This window comes from Papio anubis, chromosome 13 (assembly GCF_008728515.1).
Source record: "Papio anubis isolate 15944 chromosome 13, Panubis1.0, whole genome shotgun sequence".
NCBI classification, from domain to species: domain Eukaryota; kingdom Metazoa; phylum Chordata; class Mammalia; order Primates; family Cercopithecidae; genus Papio; species Papio anubis.
In genome coordinates, this window is record NC_044988.1 from 25306931 (window position 1) to 25318007 (window position 11077).

Consider the following 11077-nt stretch of genomic DNA (forward strand, 5'->3'; position numbering starts at 1 on the left):
GCCATAAATCAGCAAACCAGGCCTGTGGGGAAAGTATGAACCCAAACAGGAAAGAGCTGAGGCAGGTTACGGTAGGGCTGGCCCTTATTTCTTCCGTCTCCCTCCGAGTTTATCCAAATTTTGAATTTTCCACACCTTAACCATGCCTAAATGCTTTGGCTTGTTCAGTTTTGGCAGATGAAGCAATTTAAGGTCAGCAGAGCAGTAAGTTCCCAACCACAGGGCATTTAAAAGGAGTAGGGATGTGCTTTGAACTGCATTTCACATTTTGTGATCATTACATCTTCTATTACAATGCCCTACTTTGGCAGCAGGAAGAGTACTGCATTTTACAATTTCATTTAAAACTGTCTTTCTCTGTATTTTCAGAAGTTTGAAAATTCAAAAAATAAATAATAAATATCAATAAATTCTTGTCTGTCTTTTTCTCGGGACTTAGGACCACATTCACATAGTGAGCCCTCAACAAATGCTTCTCTGTAAACTTGGAACAAAAACAAGCATTTTGTTTTAAGTCCAAGAAAGCTAGATTTTTTCCCTTCAGGCCCGTTTCAACTATATTCCTTAGACCATATCTCTGAAACTAAGAGGAAAAAAGTCTCCATCCTGAGACTGAAATCCTGTTCCCCTTATTCTGTCATATTTTGCCATAGCCACATTGATGAAGAGTGGATACCTTAGATCACTGAATTTCATGAAAATTTAACTTTTCTTTCTCTTGGGTTTTTTATTTAATCTTATTTTATTTTTTAAGATTGCGTCTTGCTCTGTCACCCAAGCTGGAGTGTAGTGGTGCGATCACAGCTCACTGCAGCCTCAAGTTCTCAAGGCTCAAGTGATCCTCCCACCTCAGCCTCCTGAGTAGCTGGGACTACAGGTGTACATAACCACGCCCCCACTAATTTTTGTATTTTTTGTAGAGATAGGGTTTCATCATGTTGTTCAGGCTGGTCTTAAACTCCTGGGCTCAAGCAATCCACCCACGTTGGCCTCCCAAAGTGCTGGGGTCACAGGCATGAGCTACTGTGCTGGGCTTTAGTTTCTTTTTTAATGTTACCTTATTTACTCAATATCACAGTGGTGGGGAATGACAAGATCACATACTCCATCACGAACTCCAGAGTGCTTCCCAAGCCTAATTCACAATCCAGGGGATGTAATGAGAGGAGAACTAGGGAGCTGGTGCTACCTTTTTGGGTCACTAAGTATTATAGCTGCTAACCTTGGAATGTCCCACCAGCCTCTCAACACCTCATTGTTGGATCCCACCATCTCTTACATTTCCTCAAATTCTAACATTTTATGACTCAACATCAAGTAAGACCTTTTTCTCGTTTTCTTATGTTAAAAATAAGACTTGATGCTGAACACAGCCCCTGAGATAGGTCCTGATTAAATGACCATTGTGTACCTGTTACCAAAACACCATGTTTGGTCCAGGTGCTGCTGCTGGCCGCACAGAAAGCCAATCACTGAGACGAGTATTGCCAAGGAAGAAGGCTTTACCAGGGTGCTGCAGCTGAGGAGATGAGAGCTCAGTCTCAAACCCATCTCCCTGACCCACTAAAACGAAAGGTTTACATAGCAGGGAAGAAATGTAACCACGTGTAAGAAAACAGGAACTAGGGAGTAGCAAATAAGCAGTCATGATGAATAAGGGGTCTGGCATCTCATTGTCAGGACCCTGGTGATCTGGTGAGTTTCAGTTCTTTGATACCTTTTTTCAGAGGTCTGAAGGTCCTTTCCTGAGGAGGGAACTCAGATAAAACAAATGTTTCAAACTTTAAGACCAGAAGGGTCGCTCGTGCGTGGGGGCTCATGCCTGTAATCCCAGCACTTTGGGAGGCCAAGGCGGGCAGATCACAAAGTCAGGAGATCGATACCATCCTGGCTAACACGGTGAAACCCCATCTCTACTAAAAATACAAAAAAAAAATAGCCAGGCGTGGTGGCACACGCCTGTGGTCCCAGTTACTCGGGAGGCTGAGGCAGGAGAATGGCCTGAACCCAGGAGGCAGAGCTTGCAGTGAGCCGAGATCATGCCACTGCATTCCAGCCTCGGCGACAGAGTGAGACTCCGTCTCAAAAAAAATAAATAAATAATAAAATTAAAAAAAAAAAAAAACAGAAGGGTCCATTTTTGTGTTTATCAAAAAGAACAGTCCATGGGACTATGGAGTCAATGTCACACCCAGCTCTGTATAATCGATGAAAAACAGAGGAGAAATGCCAGCCACCAGAGCAGTTGACAATCACAGAAGCAGTCTACCCGCCTGCCAGTTTGACCCAGCAGTCACCATGGAAACAAAAATAACTGACAACTTTGGTGTGGTAGACTGAATGATGGTCCCCCGAAGGTGTCCACATTCTAGTCCCTGGAGCCTGACAAAAGGAAGTTTGTGGATGTACTTAAAGATTTGAGATTAGGTAATTATCCTGGCTTATTTGGGTAGGCCCAACATAATCACAAGGATGGAAGAGAGCCCAAGAAAGAGGAGATGTGTTTATGGAGGCAGCGGTCACAGATTTGAAGGTGCTATGCTGCTGACTTTGAAGAGGCGGCGGGGGTATCACAGCCGAGGAATTTGGGCGGCCTCTAGAAGCTGGAAAAGTCAAGGAAGCACAGTTTCCTGAGAGTTTCCAGTGGGAATGCAGCCCTGCTGACACATTTCAGATTTCTGACCTCCAGCACCGTAAGCTAATGACTTCGCTTTCTTTAGACATGGTCATTTGTTACTGCAGCCTCGGGAAATGGCTTGGTCATGCAAGGGGTGGTGTGGCATTTCTCCTCCCACAAAGTTAACACAGGCCACACTGGCTTTTTGTGGGATATAATTTCGAGAGAGGCACCTTGGTGTCATATGGTCTTCCTTTCATTCTCACAACCTCTCAGTCATAATTTCCCTCGAAACACACAGATGGCCTACAGACATGCGATCACATCTTTTCAGCTGACACCTCCCACTCAAGCCCCTATCCATTCAAGATTTATTTAGCTAACAAGTTTATTTTTTTCAAGTCCTTCACACCCAAAGACAACGTGATATGAGATTAGCCTGAATGTGATCTATTTATAAGACATCAGCCCAAAGGGCCTGTGGATCCAGGAGCCTCCCTTGATCCTCTGAATACTAGGTTGGCTTCCTTGTTGATTACATTTTTCCTGCAACTGAAATAGAAATGTCAGTGGTTAATGCCTCCTAATTCATTTAAATGTCTCTGCAGTCAATACATTAGGGGCATCTGGAGGATGTGGCAGGGAAGAGACAGAAATGATTCTATTAACAAAGGAGAGATGTAACATTTGCCTGCGAGCACTCAGTTACGTCTTCTGACGTTCCAAGAAGCACACTTTTGACGACTGAGATGGCCATTACCGGCTATCCCACTGTACTAATAAGGAATCTGAAGCTTCCAGAGCTGACAGGTGGCCGAGAGGAACTTGCAGTCATCCTCACTTCTCCACAAATGCCAGCCTTTGAGAGAACCACATGGGGGGCCAAGAAGCTGAGTGTCTGGGATGCTGCTACTCTGACTCTTCAGTGTATGTTTCAGGCCTCTGAGAAATGAGACATAGGGGCTTTTAAAGGACGCACAGGAGGCCAGGCACGGCGGTTCACACCTGTAATCCAGCACTTTGGGAGGCCATGGCGGGTGGATCACCTGAGGTCAGGAGTTCTAGACCAGCCTGACTAACATGGTGAAACCCCATCTCCATTAAAAATACAAAAATTAGCCACATGTGGTGGCATGTGCCTGTGATCCCAGCTACTTGAGAGGCTGAGGCAGGAGAATTGCTTGAATCCAGGAGGTGGAGGTTGCAGTGAGCCGAGATCACGCCACTGCACTCCAGCCTGGGCAACAGGAGCGAAACTCTATCTCAAAAATAAAAAATAAAGGAAGCACAAGAGCTAAGAAATAGAGGAAAACAGGGTTAGCAGCAGAACATATCCGAGTAACATGGCACTAAAGTATGTTCCCAGCAGCAAATCTGTATGGGTCTGCAGCAACCTCAGTTCTTGCCTCCTCAGAAGAAAGAATTCGACTGGGGGTCATAAGGCAGAATGAGAGATCGAAACAAGTTTTAGAGCAGGAGTGAAAGTTTATGAAAAGGTTTTAGGGCAGGCTGGGTGCAGCAGCTCACGCCTGTAATCCCAGCACTCTGAGAGGCAGAGGTGGGTGGATCACTTGAGGCCAGGAGTTCAAGACCAGCCTGGCCAACATGGCAAAACTCTGCCTCTATTAAAAATTAAAAAGTTAGCCGGGTTCAGTGGCATACACCTGTAGTCCCAGCTACTTGGGAGGTTGAGGCATGAGAATTTCTTGAGCCTGGGAGGCAGAGGTTGCAATGAGCTCAGATCACACCACTGCACTCCAGCCTGGGCAACAGAGTGAGACTCTGTCTCAAAAAAAAAAAAAAAAAAAGAGAGAGAGAGAGAGAGAAAGTTTTAGGGTAGGAATGAAAATAAGTAAAGTACACTTGGAAAAGGGCCAAGCGGGTAACTTGAGAGATTAAATGCACGGTTTGACCTTTAACTTGGGGTTTTATACGTTGGCATACTTCCAGGGCCTTGCATTACTTTTCCTGTTATTCTTCACTCGGGGTGAGCTGTGTGCATGCGCAGTGGTCAGGGGTCTGCTACACTTGCAAGGGGCCACATGCACAGTACTGGAGTTTGCACATGCTCACTTGAGGCCTTCGTCCGTTACCAGTCAAATGCTCCTAGAGGAAGGTCACATACCAAAAAGATCACCATTTTGCCTCTTTTTTTTTTTTTTTTGGAGACGGAGTCTCGCTCTGTCGCCCAGGCTGGAGTGCGGTGGCGCGATCTCGGCTCACTGCAAGCTCCGCCTCCCGGGTTCACGCCATTCTCCTGCCTCAGCCTCCCGAGTAGCTGGGACTACAGGCGCCCGCCGCCTCGCCCAGCTAATTTTTTGCATTTTTAGTAGAGACGGGGTTTCACTGTGTTAGCCAGGATGGTCTCGATCTCCTGACCTCGTGATCCGTCCGCCTCGGCCTCCCAAAGTGCTGGGATTACAGGCGTGAGCCACCGCGCCCGGCCCATTTTGCCTCTTAGTGCACATGCCAGAACCCACTCACCCAGCTCCTGAGATCTCATCAGGAAGCTAATCACCAGTTTCAGGTTTTACCAGTTTCAGGTTTTTCTATCTGTTGGAAGAATGCCGTTCCCTGGTGCCAGGTGCAACCAATTAGTACTTTAGCGCAACAGTTAACAACCACCTGACCATCACCTGATGGTCACCTGGCATTCCTGGTAGGGGGTGGGGGAGCCCTCTCCTGCCCTGCTCATGTCTGCCTGACTACCTACTGTAATAACAGGATGGTTGATGATTGACCCCAGAGCTCCACAAATGATTCTGTGTCTAAGTGAGGACTCTGGACAGAAAGAAATATTCAGTTAGATAATCATGGCAAAAAGTCTGAAAAGCTGAAGGTTGCAAGCTAAGTAAACAGGGAGCCATCTTTTCTTGATTTTCTGCAGTGAAGGACTTCATATGCTAATATCTTTATGGCTAAAAGTGCTAGCTGATGTATGATGTTGGCAACATAGCAAAACAGCCCCATCTTTGAGGAGATGTGGGGCCATCCCAGGACGGACTGTTTAAAGTCCTCCCCTCTCTCTCTGCCAGCGGCTGCTCCATGGGGCTGCAAATCCTAGAAGTGGAGGCATTGGCGGTGGCTGTACCTGTTGATGGACACATATTATCTCACACATTTCACTGACCCATGCAGCTCAGCACCTGTAAGTCATGCTGTGTGTTCCTTTGGCTGAACCTCAAATCCTAATTCTCCAATTAGCAGAACAAATACAAAAAGACAGGTCTAGGCTGGGCAAGGCAGCTCACACCTGTAATCCCAACACTTTGGGAGGTTGAGGCAGGCAGATCAGGAGGTCACGAGTTTGAGACCAGCCTGGCCAATATGGTGAAACCCCGTCTCTATTTAAAATACAAACATTAGTCAGCGTGGTGGCGAGCCCCTGTAGTCCCAGCTACTTGGGAGGCTGAGGCAGAAGAATCACTTGAACCTGGGAGGCGGAGGTGGCAGTGAGCCAAGATCACACCACTGCACTCCCGCCTGGGTGACAGAGTGAGACTCTATCTCAAAAAAAAAAAAAAAAAAAAAAAAAAAAAAAGGCAGATCTATCTTCTGTCCTACATGTAACTTCCTGGTGTGAGTATATTTTCCACCTTCCTTCCCCCGACACACTGAATGAAGTTAATAGATCAGCCACCAGAAAGTACTGTGTACAATGGAGTGTCCAGCTGTAACTAGCAATTTCAGTGCCAGGGCAAGCATAAAACATGGCCATCAAATTGACTTTATGATTCGTGTCTCAGCCTGCATATGGGTGCTATTGATAATCCTTTCCATCTGGTAGCTTCCTATTTTAACTAGTTATTCTCACTTACTAGCTGTTAAATTTAGTGATACTACATGTTTGTGCTATTGAATTTGTTGCACGATCATTTTAAAAACTGGCCACACTGAGACCAGCCTGGCCAACATGGTGAAACCCCATCTCTACTAAAATACAAAAATTAGCTGGTATGGTGGCGTGCACCTGTAATCCTAGCAACTGGGGAGGCTAAGGCAGGAGAATTGCTTGAGCCTGGGAGGTGGAGGTTGCAGTGAGCCGAGATCGTGCCTCTGCATTCCAGCCTGGGCGACAGAGCTAGACTCTGTCTCAAAAAAAAAAAAAGAAAAAGAAAAAGAAATAAAAAACTGGCACACTGTAAATTTCAGAGCTCTAGTTACAGCTCTGATTATGGAGAGAGAAGAGAGAGAAAGAAGTAGGCAATGATGGGAAAAATTTGAAGCACATAGGAGTCATTCATTCAATGAATATTTATTCAGCAGTTCTTACATGTCAGGTACTATGGAGGTGAGGAGGATACAATAGTGAACAATTTAGATGTTCACGAAGTAAGCTTCTGGTGTGCGGAACAAGACCACAAAAAGTGGCGTTTTGTAATATGGTAAAATAAATCTGTGCCATGAATAAGTACAGGGAGTCCATGGGGCTCAAAAGAGAGAACAGGAAGAAAAGACTAAAAGGACTAAGAAGCTGGTAAAACTATTTAAAAGGGGGGTGGCTCACACCTGTAATCCTAACACTTTGGGAGGCCGAGGCAGGTGGATCACTTGAGGTCAGGAGTTCAAGACCAGTCTGACCAAATGGTAAAACTTCGTCTCTACTAAAAATACAAAACTTAGCCGGGCATGGTGGTGCATGCCTGTAATCCCAACTACTCAAGAGGTTGAGGCAGGAGAATCGTTTGAACCCGGGAGGTGGGGGTTGCAGTGAGCTGAGCTGGTGCCACTGCACTCCAGCCTGGGCAACAAGAGTGAAACTTCATCTCAAAAAAAAAAAAAAAAAAAAAGAGAGAGAGGTACCTACCCCCATGTTGTCATAAAAGGCTCTCAAAGGAGGCATCTAAGCCAATATCTGAAAGAAATTAACCAGAAGAGTTGGGAGGTTGGAGGGAAAAGGTTTTCTGATGTGTCAACTTGACTAGGCCACAATATCCAGGTATCTGGTCAAACATTATTCTAGATGTCTCTATGAAGATATTCTTTAGATGAGATTAACATTTAAATGAGTAGACTTTGAGTAAAGCCAATTACCCACCATAACGTGGGAGACCTCATTCAGTTGAAAGCCTTAAGAGAAAAATGACTGACCTCCCTGAGGAAGAAGAAATTCTGCCAGTGGACTGCCTTCAGACTCAAACTGCAGTGCTTATCTGCATCTCCAACCCGCCTGCCTACCCTGCAGACTTTGGACTTCCCATCCTCCACAATCATGTGAGCCAAGTCCTTAGAATAAATATCTCTCCCTCTCTCTATATATGCACATACATCTATTGGTCCTACCTCCCTGGAGAACCCTGATTAATACAGCTTCTAAACAGAGAGGTCCACGTACGCCAGGGCCTTTGAGGTACAAGAGAATCGTGGCATGTCTGGTGACCAGATGGAGAGACCAAAGCCATGCTGAGCTGAAAAAGAAAATTCATATTGCCTGAGCAAGCTGCGTTTCTGTTGCTTGAGACAGAAGGTCCAACCAAACGAAGACAGAACCTCCCTGAAAGGTTTGAAAAGGGCAGCAGACAAACAGCTCTGTGTTTTCAAAAGATCACATGGCTTCAGCTTGGAAAATAATTGGAACTGGAGACAAAGGGAGCATTTAGACTTTTGCAGCAAGCCAGGTGAGAAATAATGGCCTGTGCTAGAAAAGTGTCAGTGAGCATCAGAAAGTAAGAAACACTGCTTGCACTTCGTATGTACAAGAACCCTGCTAGGTACCAGCGAGATAGCAGTGAACATGTCCTTGCTCTCAGAGACCTTACAGTGGAAGAATGAGACAAGAAACCATAAATCGCCTAATTTCAGAAAGCGAATGTTATGGAAATAAAATTAAGTGGGTTAGGGTGATGGTGGGTGTCTGTTTGAGACAGGTGGGCAGAGCAAGGTGTCTCTGAGTAGAAACCTGAAAGGGGTGGGAGGATCAGTCAAGCACCACATGCAAGGTGAGCACAGCAGGCAGCAGGGACCTCAGTGTTCTCTTTGGACATCCTGAGTGTGCAGCACTGATTAGACGCTCATAGGAAGATGGCTAATGTGTGACAGGATATGCAAGTTTGAAGCCCAGGGGAGAGATCCAGCCGGAGAGAGAAACATTTGAGATCCATCAGCAAATTTATGCTTGAAAGTGCCTTTAAACTCAATGAGACCACCTAAGGAATGAGTGTAGAAGGAAAGAGGGATTAGGACTAAGCCCTGGGGTCCTGAGAAATTAAGGGGTACAATAGAAAAGGATCGTGGTAGCCACTGCACTGGGGAGGTCCACTAAATACAGGCTGGAGGACATGTTGAACGAGGCTTCCCACAGAATCTGCCACAGCAGCTGAAGTGCTTGGTAAGAAAAGGTGCCTGGAAGTGAGGCCAAGGAACAAAGTCCGGCTGGTTGGATTTTAGTCCCTGTGGAACTGACACTAGGCATTTGGGCATATGGGTTTGAAGCTCAACAGGGAAATCCTGGCTTGAGATAGATTCAGGCATCTGTAATATAGGTGCAAAAAAATGAGGTTAGTATGAAGAGTGAGAAAAGAGAAGAGATCATGGCAGAACTTTTAGAAGGACATACATTAAAGGGAGTGGGTAGGAAATGAGAAAGAAATCTGTGAAGGATCAATTCCAGATGACTGCAAAAAAAAGGAACATATTTTGAGATGCAGCAAATGCAAAGATACTATGCATCAACCCTGAGACTATGTTGAATAAAGTCTGTGTCATGAGAACAGAGGCACTGGAGCAAAAACAGAAAAAAAGACCAAGGCTAGCAGTTTAATTCCACCGTTTATTAACTGTGTGACCCTGAACACATTACCCAACTTTTTAAACTTTAATTTTCTTACTTGTAAAACATGGTAAACAGTGTCTACGTCACTGAGCCTTGCAGAGTATCCGGTACATAACCAGTATTCATCACCTCATTCTCTTCCTTCTTCCTCTTGGCTTTAACGTTTGAATCATGCAAACAGGATAGGATACGAGAAGCAGCAATACTAAAAGTGGGAGTCTCCAGGGAAAATGGAGCTCTTGCAGTTAGAAGAGGCTATATTGGCTGGGCATGACGGTTCGTGCCTGTAATCCCAGCACTTTGGGAGGCCGAGGCGGGCAGATCACGAGGTCAGGCGATCCAGACCATCCTGGCTAACCCGGTGAAACCCCGTATCTACTAAAAATACAAAAAATTAGCCGGGCGTGGTGGCGGGCGCCTGTAGTCCCAGCTACTCGGGAGGCTGCGGCAGGAGAATGGTGTGAACCTGGGAGGCGGAGCTTGCAGTGAGCTGAGATTGCGCCACTGCACTCCAGCCTGGGTGACAGAGCGAGACTCTGTCTCAAAAAAAAAAAAAAAAAAGGAGAGGCTATACTGTGTCGGTGGAACTAGTGTGGCCCTTCAGGAAGGGTGGGACTCAGGTCTGTGTCTCGCAAGCATTCAGAGCCATTAGACCAGTCAGTGAAGCTTAATAAAATGCAAGTTTTCAACACCCACCCCCAAGTAGTCATGAGTCTGGGCAGAGGGCCAGGTGATTCTGCTAAAAGTAGTGCTCAGACCTCACGTGGAAGAGACGCTAATGTAGATACATGGAAAAAAGAAAAGAGTGCACCACCAAGAGTGCAGCGTGTTCTTGGGGTGAGATGTAGGAATGTCCATGAATTTATGATCTAAGTAGAGGGCTCATGTGAAAAATCACAGGATGTAAATGAGAACAATGAGGCCCAATTAAAAAAACTCTGGAATTGTGGGTCAGAATGAGAAAGCAGTGAGTGTACACACGGCTTTGGTTTTCAAGATCTCCATTTCATTTTATGACTAGGAAGAGTCACAGAAGAAAACGCCATGGAGAAAGAGAGAAGCAGACAGATGTACTGGAAGGAGAATGACAGACAGACCATGGAAAGGAGCAGAGGAACACCTAGGAAAATGCCTTGCCACCAAAGAGCCATGTGACCTTGGGCAAGGACCAAATGTCACTCCCTTCCCTTCCACCATCTGCAAAAGACAGATTTGGTTCATAGTCCCTGAGATCCTTGCAAGCACCCGCTTCCCATGGTTCTCAACAGTGAGAGTTGGGGAACGTAGGGGAAGTTGTCCATGAACTTGGATGGGAAAAAAAAAAAAATACTATTCCTTTATTTTCACTCATCTGTAACTGAAATTTAGCTTTCCTTCCATAATGAACAAAAGCAGCAAGTCATAAAAACATTAGAAGTACCTGTGACTTTGTTATCAAAAAAATAGCAATAAGTTTGTTTTATCACAGTCGTGCAGATACCTCCAAATATCATTTAAGCTCACCAACACTTGAAAGCTACAGTAGTTATTATAGGCAACACTTTACCTTATTTAACACATTATTAAAGAAGCACAGGTATTATAGCTTTTAAAAATATTTTATATTCCTTTATAATCATATACATACTATTTTATGTATAGGATTATTATTACAGTGGGAGCCTTTAGAATGAAGATTCAAAAATACA

The 11077-nt window shown here is 45.2% G+C and overlaps 1 long non-coding RNA gene across 1 annotated transcript; it reads left to right on the forward strand.

Annotated features, from left to right (window-relative positions):
* The first annotated feature begins 4986 nt into the window (after positions 1-4986).
* On the forward strand, positions 4987-10797 carry LOC116270003. The gene is made up of 2 exons (XR_004177839.1): positions 4987-5765; positions 10411-10797. It is a non-coding gene; the product is annotated as an uncharacterized LOC116270003 (long non-coding RNA).
* Positions 10798-11077: the final 280 nt, after the last annotated feature.